General features: G+C 40.8%; 1 long non-coding RNA gene across 4 annotated transcripts in view; it reads left to right on the top strand.

Annotated features, from left to right (window-relative positions):
- Positions 1 to 13,214, top strand: part of LOC149121735 (uncharacterized) — a 71,683-nt gene that overhangs the window by 37,753 nt on the left and 20,716 nt on the right. The window contains exons 3-5 of one of the 4 annotated variants that reach the window (XR_016222501.1): positions 5,383 to 5,870; positions 6,339 to 8,610; positions 8,969 to 13,071. The exons of the other annotated variants lie outside the window; for them this stretch is intronic. This is a non-coding gene — a long non-coding RNA (uncharacterized LOC149121735). Of the gene's footprint in view, positions 1 to 5,382; positions 5,871 to 6,338; positions 8,611 to 8,968; positions 13,072 to 13,214 lie in introns of those variants that run through there. 4 annotated transcript variants of the gene reach the window in all.

Genomic DNA, 13,214 nt, shown 5'->3' with positions numbered 1-13,214 from the left:
AAACCTGCAGGTATGAAAGAGAGGGATTCCCAGGGCACCTCCCTGGGGACTCCAGTTCTTTAGCACTGAGGCTGCTCCCTGTATTCAGCAAGGGTTCTGGGTCTGGAACACACCCTGCTGATTAATGAAAACTCATTGATGCCAAAACTCGGGGGCTCACTCCTTGCCTTCTTCAGTCTCAAGTGCAGTAGCTGGAATTCTGGGTGATTTCAACAGTCCATGGCTTCAGGGGTTTGCTAGGTAACTAGTTTTATTTTTTAAAGGATTTATTTACTTATTTGAAAGGTGGAAAGGGAGGGAAGGAGGCAGGGAGGGAGTGGGAAAGAGAGAGGTCTTCTATTCACTGATTCACTTTCCAAATGCCTGCAATAGCCAGGGCTGGTCCATTCGGAAGCTAGGAGCCAGGAACTCAATCCAGCTCTCCCTCGTGGGTGGCAGGAACCTATCTGCTTGAACTGTCACTGCTTCCCAAAGTGTTTGCACTAGCAGGAAGCTGGAGTCAGGAGTCTGAGGAGGGCACTGCACCAAGCACTCCGCCATGGAACATGGGTGTCCTAACCGGCATCTTATCTGTGAGACCAAAAACCCACCCTCGTCTTCTCCCTTTTAAAGAAGTAGCCTGCATAGCACTTTTTTTTTACCATTATATATTTTTCTTAATTTGAAAATCTATTTACTGTATGCCTCTCCCATAGACTCTTAGCACCACAAAGGCAGAGACCTTGCCTAATCTTGTTCCTACATTTTCAGAGTTTCAGTAGGACCTGGTACCTGATAACTGCCCAGTAAATGTTTGTTATATGAATGAACAGATGAATGGATAAGGGCAGAAAAAGAGAAAAAATTTTGAGGAAAGATCAAAGTAACTCCAAAGTCATCTAACAATGTTAAACACTGCACCTGAGAAAATAGAAATAAATAAAAGTATTTTAAATATGTGCTTTTTCTTGTGTTCCTTTTAAAAATGTCATTTTATTTTCATTTTATTTTAAAGCAGAAAGAGCAGGGGGTGGAGTGGAGAGAGATTTTTCTATCCACTGGTTCATTCCCCAAATGTCCGCAATAGCTGGGGTCGGGCCAGGCTCAAGACAGGTGCTAAGAACTCCATCTGGGTCTCCCAAGTGGATGTCATGGACCCAAAGGAGCTGGGACTTGAACTGGACTCTATAATATGGGATTTAAGCATCCTGTGTGATGATTTAAGTGTTGCATCAAATGCCCACTCCTAATATAACATTATTAATATTTAAAAGTGATGATGAGGTTATGATAAGAACAACATTCTCACTTCCATTGCTTCATTATTTTTGAAAGTAATGAAAGCATTAAAATGTGCCTACTTTTTGAAGTAATAATTACACTTCTGGTGGTTTTTAAAGGAAATAATTTGAAATACCAAATATATTATTTATAGTAGTGAAAATGAGGGGAAAAATCTGAATGCTAAAAAATGCTTGAATGGTTACATCAGTAATAATATATCCATATAATGAAATGTTTCCAGGCCATTGAAAATAACATTTGTAAATCATGTTTAATAGCGTGGAGAAATAGCTGTATTTATAATTTAAATGAAAAAAGCATGATTAAAATGTATAAACACTGATTTCAACTATAAAATACATGTTCTGAAAAACTACTGGCATGAAATATTTCAAAACTATAATAAGATTATCTCCAGGTGGTAGGATTCTGTCTGATTTTTGTTTTCTTTATATATTTCATGCTTCTTACAGTAACCCTCCATTAATATAATAAGAAAGTTGTTTCAGTGAACATCCCGTATGCTAACTATTTAACAGGCAAATCAAATGTTTAAAATTACATCTCAAGTTTTAAGCCATCATGGAGACAGTATTGGAGAGCGAAGATGGCATAGAGTCAGAATCGTTGACTCAGAATTGTTGAGTCACTTCAAGTTTGACTCTAAAGTCAGAACCAGCAAGTCACTTAAAGCTCAGTGTCTGCAGCTGTGACCAGGTGTAGAGTAACATCAGCCAAGAACTTTCACTACTCAAACATAAGTCCAAAAAGCTGAGACTTCAGGGCTGCACGGCTGGCTTCCCACTTGCCCTTATGCTAAGGCACAAATGGTCTTGCTCCTTATCTCAACTTCTTTCACAGAGCAGGAAGATCCGGTCAGGCTAGATCTAATCTCACCTCCTGTGGCCCTCAACAGCCACCAGGACATGATAAGTCTTGGCTCCTGACACCAGAGACCTGCAGCTCCTTGGTGATTTCACCATACCAGCTCGCCCTCCTTGTAGCCCCTTCAGACACCCCAAAGACCCTCATCCAGCAGGGCCGGAGTCCTTGGACCCTGATGTCTGCTACCCTCTCATCTGTTGACAGATGGTAAGTTCTCTCTCACCCCAAAACCTTGTCCTCATTATTTTGATTGGCACTGGGAACAGGGACTGAGTTTTGTTAACATAGGTGAGGCAGGTTGGGTACCCCTTATCCGAAACAGAGCCACAGGTGTTTTGGATTTGGGATCGTTTATATCCAGAAGTATCCTGTGAATGGGACGTGGAATTCACTGATGTTTCCCACGCAGCTTATACGCAGAGCCTGAGGTCATTTTGCATAATATGTTTGTGTTTTCACTGTGACCCATCACATGAGCTTGGCTATAGAATTTTCCACATTCCAAAAGCTGATGGATTTAGGAGCATTTTGGATGTTGCATTTCAGAATTAGGGATGCTCTAGCTGTCATGGCACCTTTGTCAGAATGGTTGTCAGAGGGGCCGGTGTGGTGGCCTGGCTGGGAAAGCCACTGCCTGCAGCGCCAGCATCCCATATGGTCACCAGTTCGAGTCCTGGCTGCTCCACTTCTGACCCAGTTCCCTGCTTAGGTGCCTGAGAAAGCAGTGGAAGGTGGCCCAATTCCTTGGGTTCCTGCACCCAAGTGGGAGACCTGAAGAAGCTCCTGGCTCCTGCCTGGCCCAGCTCTGGCTGTTGTAGCCATTTAGGGAGTGAACCAGTGGAGGGAAGATTTCTCTATCTCTGCCTCTCTCTCTTTCTCTGTAATTCTGCCTTTCAGATAAATAAATCTAAAAAATAAGAAAAGAGCGTTTGTCAGGATTAAATTAGATACACATTTGTAATATGTCATACTTGGCATCTACAAACATTCGGTGAACATTATTGTTTTATAATATTTATAAAATTTAAGTATTTCTTTTATATCTAGACACATTACAGAAAGGAAATCTAAGATCTAGTTACAAGATTGCTCAATCAACTTTCACTGACAAAATCACAAACACGTGTTGCTCAGGGCTCCAGAGTTTCTGAAGACTTTGAGAAGATGCTCCCCAAATGATAAAGGAGTGCCCAGAGCACCAGTCTGTATGATAACAGCGGTAAAAAGTGATAAGTAAGCACAATGAGGGGCCAGCATCGTGGTGTAGCAGGTTAAACCAGAGCCCGCGATGCCAGCATCCCATATGAGTGACAGTTCATGTCCCAGCAGCTCCACTTCCAATCCAGCTCCCTGAAAATACTCCTGAGAGAACAGCAGATGATGGCTCAAGTACTTGGGTCCCTGCCATGCAGGGATGGAGTTCCAGGCTCCTGGCTTCAGCCTGGGCCAGCCCTGGCTGTTGCAGATATTTGGGGAATGAACTAGTCAAGATTCTCTTTCTCTCTCTCTCTCTCTGTAATTCTGCCTTTCAAATAGATCTTTTTTAAAAAATTAAATAAAACACACAAATGAGGTGTTACCAATCTGTAACTGAAGACTGAAGTCCTAGTGGTCAGAGACTTCTACCATGCTTTGGGACATTTTCTCACTGTCCTGCCTGGGACACATTCTCTCTTTGTGGCCTGACTGTAGTTCCTGTCTGCCCTCTTGCAGGCATTGAGTGCTGAGCAAACCAGCAAGTTGGGCGCCATCCTTGACACCGCTTTCTCCTTTCAAAACAGTGTTTATCTGCAAATTTAGTTGTTATGACTTCCTACACATCTCTTTCTAATCCCCTACTTCTTTCTTTCCTCATCTCCACCACGCTAAAACTACTGATTGCCTTCTGTCTTGTCGCTCTCCAATCTACTCTGTCCCTACTACAACAAAGGCCTTCAAGAATTACGCCCATTGTGTCCTTTCTGCAGGTAAAAGCCTTTCTGTGGTTTCTTACTGCTTTGGTTCTTTGGATAAACTCTAAACTCCTGCTCACCTGGATCCCTTTCTAACAGCCAAACACCTTGATCATGGATGGAAGTCTGATCAATTCTTTGAAAGCCATAAGGTCTTGGTCCTAAATTGTCTTCCTGAAAGTGTTTTGTGTTCCAATCCTGCTGCTCCTCCCTCCACCCAGCCACCCATATGTGGGACAGAATGCTTGTGTCATCTTAACTTTCATATGTTCAAGTCTCAACCTCAGTCTGTTTATTAGGAGATGTGACCTTTATGGAGGGAACAAGGTTAAATGGGATCCTAGGGTAGGGCCCTAGCTTGAGAGCATGAAGGAACCTATAGGGAAAGAGGACTCTGTCTCTTCCTGCTGTGAGGAGACACGGTACAGAGGTGGTCATCTCTGTGCCAGGAAGAGAGCCTTCACCTGAAACCAGCCACATACTGGCACCCTGATTTTGGACTTCTCAGCTCCCAATGGTGAGAAGTGGAATTCTTTGTCTAAGTCACCCTGTGACTGCATCCTGAGTTGACCATGCCCTCCCTGAACACCTCCCTCACTTCTCTCGTCTTTCAAAAGACCTCAGCCAAGGAGGCTCTTAGCAGGCAGCCTTTCCCCAAGTACTCATCTGGTGTGGTGCTCACCTGTGTTCTCAGAGCTCCTGGAATCACTGCCATCCTCTCCTTTATTTTTTTTTAAAAGATCTATTTATTTGTTTGAAAGGCAGAGTCACAGCAAAACACACACACACAGAGACAGAGAGAGAGAGAGGGCATTTCCATCTGCTGGTTCACTCCCCAAATAGCTGCAAAGGTCAGGGCTGGGCCAGGCCAAAGCCAGGAGCTTCTTCTGGGTCTCCCACATGGGTGGCAGGGACCCAAGCACCTGGGCCGTCTTCCACTGCTTTTCCAGGTGCATAAGCAGGGGGCTGGATTGGAAGTGAAGCATCCGGGACTTGAACCAGTGCTCATGTGGGATGGTGGTGTCTAAGGCAGTGGCTTAACCCACTGTGCCACAACACCAGGCCCTTCCATCCTATCTTTTGTCATAACATTATCACTCGCTGTGGTTTGAGCGTGTCCTCTCTAAAATGCTGGTGTTGAAACATAACAGCCAATATGATTGCATTAAGAGGTGGCAACGTTATGAGGTAAGGTCATAAATACGCATCTCTTGCAAATGGGATGGAGACCCTTACAAAAAAGGCCTCGTGCAGCGTGTGACGGACCTGCCCTCTGTTACAGGAGGGCACAGCGTTCCTCCCTTTGGAAGATGTAGCACCTTGGTGCCATCTTGGAAAACAGACCAGGCTCTCAACAGCTGCTGCTCTGATTCTTGGACTTCTCATCCTCCAGAACTGGGAGGAAAAAAAAACATTCTGTTCTTCCTACATTACCCATTCTGTGGCATTTTGTTACAGCAGCACGAATGGACTGAGATATCACCTCCGATTGAATGCTTGGCTCTCACAAGGAATATAGGCACCAGGAAGCCGGAGAAGCCAGCTCTCATGTTTTCTCTTACCTACGCATGGAGAACCTGTAGGGAAGATTTTAACAACTATATTGAAGGGAAGAATCCAAGATGGCTGAAATAGGGAGAAGATGTGCTGATTTTGGCCACGGGAAGCTAACAGAAGAAAAGCAGCGCAACCGCATTTCCAGGGGAGAGTTGGAGAGAAGTTTGCAGTGGAAATTCTACAGAAAGACAAGAGATGATGTGGAGCAGTGTGGTCAGTACAAACACGCAGTAGTGCGAGAGCATGCTACTGGTGACTTTCATATGGTGGTGGTGGTGGGGGGGGGGGGCTGGAGGAGATACCATCTTCTGGACACGAGGTGAGGGCAGACTGTGGCAATCCATGCCACTGCCGATACTGCCTGAGGGAGAACTTTGTGGACTGCCCTAACTTTGAGTCTGGCTGGAGTGCCAGCAGGGGACAGGGTGCCCACCTAACTCTGTGAAGGGAGAACACATTTCTTTCTCCCATCCCCCCACAAGGGCACCCGGAGTCTAGCAGGGAGGAAGTGCCATCTTAATAATGTGAATAGAGTCTGGGGTGGCTCACGCATGTGTGCAACTAGGGGATTTTATAGGAGGGATAAGTCCACGGTCCCCATTGACTTTGAGTCTTGCCAGAGGGTGGGGTGCCCACTTAGAGCCTTGAGGTGCTCCCATTCTCCCCCCAACTCTATTACAGGTGCCTGGATCCAAACTGCCAAGACAGAGCACCAACAGCAGCTGGCTCTGGGAACGCTTCTGCACTGTCCGTGGATGGGGCAGGCTCACAAGGCTGAGAGTCAATCCCCTGCTCTCTGTGACTGTGAGAGCCTTCTGTGCTATGACTGTGGGAATTCTGTGCCCACATTCTAGGGTGTGGGGAGTAGCTGGGTCTCTGGGCAGTTGCTATGTCTGGCTTCAGAGACTTAAAGTTCCCTGAGCACCTGGGGTGGGTCATTGCAGAGGGTTCCATGGTCACACTGAGGACTACATAGATCCTTTGTGTGATTCATGCACCTGTGTGGGTGGGGTGTGTAGTAGCCACTGTGGGCTAACCCCAGGTGTGGATCCCCTTGGCAGAGAGGTGAGTCTGTGATCATACCAGCTGATGTGATCAGACCCTCCCCACCACTGATAGTAGTGGAGATCTATCACACCCAACTTGGGTGTCACCATGGGCTCTTGCCTCATCTTTGAGCAGAGCTCCCTGGCTCCACCCAGCATACACCTCTGGATATCCACTGAGAGAGTAGATGCTCCACTAAGCCACAGAGAAAACAAGATTGTCTATAAATGCCTAAAAATAAATGCAGAGAAACAGGAAATATGAGCAAGAAAGGCAATATGACTCCCGCAAATGAACACACTTCAATATTAGAATGTGAAGATGAAGAGATTGATGGAAAGTCTAAAAAGGAATTCAAAAGAAATTTAAGATTACTCAAAAACACAGAGAAGCAAACAGATGAGATAAAGAAATCCATACTTGACATGGATGAAGCATTTGCTGTGAGATAGAGATATTGAAGAGAAATCAAACTGAAATATTAGAAATGAAGAATTCAAAATGTCAAATAGAAAATAGAGTGGAAAGCCTTAACAACAGACTTGGTGAGGCAGAAGATAGAATATCTGAGCTAGAAGACAAATCCTTGGAAATACCTCAGTCAGACAAAAAAAAAAAAAAAAAAAAGAGGAAAACTGAAAATAGTATTTGAGACTTATGGGATACTATCAAACAACCAAATATAAGTGTCTTATGAGTTCTTGAAGGTGTGGAAAGAAAAAATGGATTGCAATTCCTCTTCAATGAAATAATAGCAAAACACTTCCCTAATTTGGAGAAAGATAGGGACATCCAAATACAGGAAGTACATAGAACTTCTAATAGACATGATCAGAAACAATCTTTACCACAGCACATTATAGTCAAACTTTCAATAGTAAAACACCTAAAGAAAATATTCTAAAATGTGCACAAGAGAAACACCAGATTATCTTCAGAGTATCTCCAATTAGACTAAGAGCTGACTTTTCATCAGAAATCTACAGAGAATGGAGAATCCTAGAAGAGAATGGAGAGACATAGTCAAGTCCTAAAAGAAAAAACCTGACAAACAAGAATGCAATACTCAGCAAAGTTCTCATTTATGAAAGAAGGTGAAATAAAGACCTTCCAAAACAAACAGAAATTGAAAGAATTTGTCGCGACTCATTCAGCCTTACAAATGATACTTAAGGATGTGCTACACACAGAAACAGAGAATGATAGTCATCATTGTGAAAGAATGTGAAGGCAGAAACTATCGTAGAAATAAGTACAAAGGAAATCCAAAGGAAGAAGTAGGAATATTTATGCAAAAATGGCAAGTCAAAGTCATTACTTAACAATAATAACTTTATTTTTTAGAAAGCTTTTATTTAATAAATATAAAGTTCGAAAGTACAACTTTTGGATTATAGCAGTTCTTCTCCCCATAACCACCCACCCACCCACCCACAAATCATTCCATCTCTTACTCCCTCTCCTATCCCATTCTTCATTAAGATTAATTTTTAATTATCTTTATATACAGAAGATCAACTCGATACTAAGTAAAGATTTCAACAGTATGCACCCACACAGACAGTTATACAAACAGTATAAAGTACTGTTTGAAGACTAGTTTTACTGTTAATTCTCATAGTACAACTCATTAAGGACAGAGGTCCTACATGGGGAGCAAGTGCACAGTGACTCCTGTTGTTGATTTAACAATTGACACTTTTATTTATGACATCAGTAATCACCAGAGGCTCTTGTCATGAGCTGCCAAGGCTATGGAAGCCTCTTGAGTTCACAAACTCCAACTTTATTTAGACAAGGCCATAATCAAAGTGGAAGTTCTCTCCTCGCTTCAGAGAAAGGTACCTTCTTCTTTGATGGCCCCTTTTTTCCACTGGAATCTCACTCACATAGATCTTTCATTTAGGTCATTTTTTTTTTTGACAGGCAGAGTGGACAGTGAGAGAGAGAGACAGAGAGAAAGGTCTTCCTTTGCCGTTGGTTCACCCTCCAATGACCGCCGCGGCCGGCGCACTGTGGCTGGCGCACCGTGCTGATCCGATGGGAGGAGCCAGGAGCCAGGTGCTTTTCCTGGTCTCCCATGGGGTGCAGGGCCCAAGCACCTGGGCCATCCTCCACTGCACTCCCTGGCCATAGCAGAGAGCTGGCCTGGAAGAGGGGCAACCGGGACAGAATCCGGCGCCCCAACTGGGACTAGAACCTGGTGTGCCGGTGCCGCTAGGCGGAGGATTAGCCTAGTGAGTTGCTGCTCCGGCTTCATTTAGGTCATTTTTTACCACAGTGTCTTGGCTTCCCATGCCTAAGATACACTCATGGGCTTTTTAGCCAGATTCAAATGCCTTAAGGGCTGATTCTGAGGCTAGAGTGCTGTTTGGAGCATTTGTCATTCTATGAGTCTGCTGTGTATCCCAACAATAATAAGTTTAAATGCTAATGGACTAAATTATCCAATTAAAAGATACAGACTGGATGAATGGATTTAAAAAAAGACACATCTATTTTCTGCCTACAAGAAATACACCTCACCAACAGAGATATACACAGACTGAAAGTGAATGGATGGAAAAAGATATTCCATGCTAATGGAAAGCAAAAATGGCAGGTGTGGCCATCCTAATATCAGACTAAATAGACTTTAACACAAAAACTGTTAAGAGACAAAGAAGGATATTATGTAATGATTAATGGATAATTCAACAGGAAGATGTGACTATAGTAAACCCAATGCCAGGGCACCTGGTCATTTAAACAAATGTTAATGGATCTAAAGGGAGACTCAGACTCCAATAAAATAGTAATGGGGGACTTCAATGACCCACTTTCATCAATGGATAGATCAACTAGACACAAAATCAACCAAAAAACAACAGAGCTAATCTACACTATGGATCAAATGGAGCTAATTGATATCTACAGAACATTTCATCTCATAGCTGCAGAATACACATTCTTTTCAACAATGCATAGAACTTTCTCTAGGAAGATCATATGCTAGGTCATAAAGCATATCTCAACAAATTTTAAAAAATTGAAATCTTTTCTGAACACAATGGAATGAAGCTGGAAAACAAAACTTGACACTCTAAAAAATATGCAAACACATGGAGATGGAACAACATGCTGCTGAGTGAATAGTAGGTCACAGAAGGAGTCAAAAGGGAAGTAAATTCTTAGAACTGAATAAAGATGACAATACAACATATTAAAACTTATGGGATACAGCAAAGGCAGTGTTAAGAGGGAAGTTTATAGCAATTAGTGCCTACATCAAGAAATTAGGAAGGCATCAAATAAATGATCTAACAATGCATCTTAAGGACCTAGAAAAGCAAGAACAAACAAAACCCAAAGGTAGTAGGAGGAAAAAATAATTAAAATTTGAGAACACGTAATCAAAATTAAAACTACAATACAAAAGATCAGTGAAATGAAGAGATTTTTTTTGAAAAAAAAAAAAAAAAAACCATTGGCCCAACTAACACTAAAAAGGTAGAAGACCAAAATTAATATAATCAAAGATGAAAAAGAGGTGTTACAATGGATACCACAGAAATAAAAATAAGCATCATGAATTACTACAAATAGCTATATGCCAACAAATTGGAAAATCTAGAAGAAGTGGATAAATTTCTGGACACATACAATTTACCAAAACTGAGTCATAAAGACATAGGAAACCTAAATAGGCCAATAACCAAAATGGAGATTGAATCAGTATTAAAAGACCCTTCCAACAAAGAAAAGCCCAGGACCAGATGGCTTTACTGCTGAATTCTATCAGCCTTTTAAAGAAGAATTGATTTCAATTCTTCTCAATCTATTCAAAACAACTGAAAGGGAGGGACTCCTCCCAAATTTCTTCTATGAAGTCAGCTTCACCTTAACTCCAAAAACCACAGAAATATACAACAAAGAGAATTTTAGACCAATATCCCTCAATAACATAGATACAAAAATCCTCAACACAATACTAGCTAATTAAATCCAACAACACATCAGAAAGATCATTCACCTGGAACAAGTGAGGTTTATTCCTGGTATGCAGGGAAGGGTTAACATATGTAAATTAATAAATGTGATACACCACATTAATAAACTGAAGAAAAAAGCCATATGATTATCTCAATAGATGCAGAGAAACATTTGTTAAAATACAACATCCTTTCATGATAAAAACTTTAAGTAAATTGGGTGTAGAAGGAACATTCCTCAACATAATCAAGGCAATATATGACAAACCCACAGCCATCATCATATTGAATGGGGAAAAGTTGGAAGCATTTCTACTAAGATCCAGAAGCAGACAAGGATGCCCACTCTCACCATTGCTATTGAATATAGTTAAGGAAGTTTTAGTCAGAGCTATTAGGCAAGAAAAGGGAATCAAAGGGATACAATTAGGAAAAGGAAGTCAAATTATCCTTGATTGCAAATGACATGATTCTATATATAGGGAAACTAAAAGACTCCACTAAGAGACAAATGGAACTCATAAGGGAGTTTGGTAAAGTGGCAGGATATAAAATCAATACACAAATATCAGTAGCCTTTGTATACACAAACAATTCCATGGCTGAGAAAGAACTTGTAAGATCAATCCCATTAACAAGAGCTACAAAAAATTATGTATCTTGGAATAAATTTAACCAAGTATGTGAAAAATCTCTATGATGAAGATTAAAAAAATTACATAAAGAATAGAACACATTTAAAAAATGGACAAATCTTCCATGTTCATTAATTGGAAAAATTAATATCATCAAAATGTCCATATTACCCAAAGCAATTTATAGAATCAGTGCAGTCACAATCAAAATATCAAAAACATTCTCAGATCTAGAAAAATCTCTTGTGTGGAAACACAAGAGATCCTGAAGAACTGAACTGATTTCAAACAACAAAAACAAAGCTGGAGGCATCACAATACCAGATATCAAGACATACTACAGGGTAGTTATAATCAAAACAGCCTGGTACTGGCACAAAAATAGACAAGTAGACAAATGTAATAGAATAGAAACCTCAGAAATTAATTAAATTACAGCAAACTAATCTTTGACAAATGAGCTGAAATCACTCCCTGGAGAAAGGACAGTTTCTTCAACAAATGGTGCTGGGAAAATTGGATCTATGTAGAAGTATGAAATAAGATCATTAGTTTATATTTTATATAAAAATCAACTCAAAATGGATCAAGGATCTAAATATACAATCTGATGTCATCAAATTACCAGAGGAAAATATTGGAGAAACTCTGCAAGACATTGACATAGGCAAAGACTTCTTGGAAAAGACTCCAGAAGCATGGGCATTAAAAGCAAAAATAGACAAATGGAATTACATTGAGCTAAGCTTCTGTATCACAAAGGAAACACTCAATGAAGTGAAGAGGCAGAATGGGAAAAAATATGAGTCTATGCACTTGATAAAGGATTAATATCCAGGCTCTGTAAAGGACTCAAGAAACTCAATAACAATAAGACAAATAAAACAGTTAAAAAAATATTGGCAAAGGACATGAACAGGCATTTTTCAAAGGATGGAATTCAAATGGCCAACAGACACATGAAAAAATGCTCAGGATGACTAGCCATCAGGGGGATACAACTCAAAACCACAATGAGGTTTTACCTCACCCCAGTTAGAATGGCTATCATGTAAAAATTTAAAAAAAATGCTGGTGAGGATGTAGGGGAAAAGGTACCCTAAACTACCATTGGTGCGAATGTAAACTAGTACAGCCATTATGGAAGACAGTATGGAGATACCTGAGAAATCTGAAAATAGAATTACCACATGACCAGCCATCCCACTCCTTGGAACTTACCCAACCTAAATGAAAGCAGCTTATGAAAGAGTTATCTGTAACACCCCCATGTTTATTGCAGTTCAATTCACAATAGCTAAGATATGGAACCAACTCAGGTATCTATCAATGGATGACTGGATAAAGAAAATGTGGTATACACATACCAAGGAATACTTCTTGGCCATAAAAAAGAAGGAAATCCTGTCTTTCACAGCAAAATGGATGCAACTGGAAATCATTAGCTTAATGAAATAAGCCAGTCTGAAAAAGACAAATGTATGTTTTCACTAATATGCAGCTGTTAATATAAAATACAAAAAATATATAGGAATGAAATGAACATCTTGTGATATGATTGTTATTTTTAGCCCTTGCTTATACTCCCATGGAACTGTGGTCTTCCCAATTTTTACTTGTTGAATATTATGGTTAGTGGTGAATTAAGTTTGTGATTGTAGAGTGGATTTTTTTCAGATTTCTATTGGCTTGTAGTTTTATTGTACTGCTTTAAGTTGCCTCTTTTTTTCCCAAAGAAATCTTTTATTTAAGGAGTACAAACTTCAAGCATTTCTTTTCTTTTTCTTTTTTTCTTTTCTTTTCTTTTTTTTTTCTTTTTTTTTTTTTTTTTTTTTTGACAGGCAGAGTGGATAGTGAGAGAGAGAGACAGAGAGAAAGGTCTTCCTTTTGCTGTTGGTTCACCC

The sequence above is a fragment of the Oryctolagus cuniculus genome, chromosome 16 (genome assembly GCF_051225735.1).
Source record: "Oryctolagus cuniculus isolate XC-2025 breed Fujian yellow rabbit chromosome 16, ASM5122573v1, whole genome shotgun sequence".
NCBI classification, from domain to species: Eukaryota; Metazoa; Chordata; class Mammalia; order Lagomorpha; family Leporidae; genus Oryctolagus; species Oryctolagus cuniculus.
The sequence above is the reverse complement of the archived record's forward strand: the minus strand, read 5'-3'. Positions and strand labels throughout refer to the sequence as shown.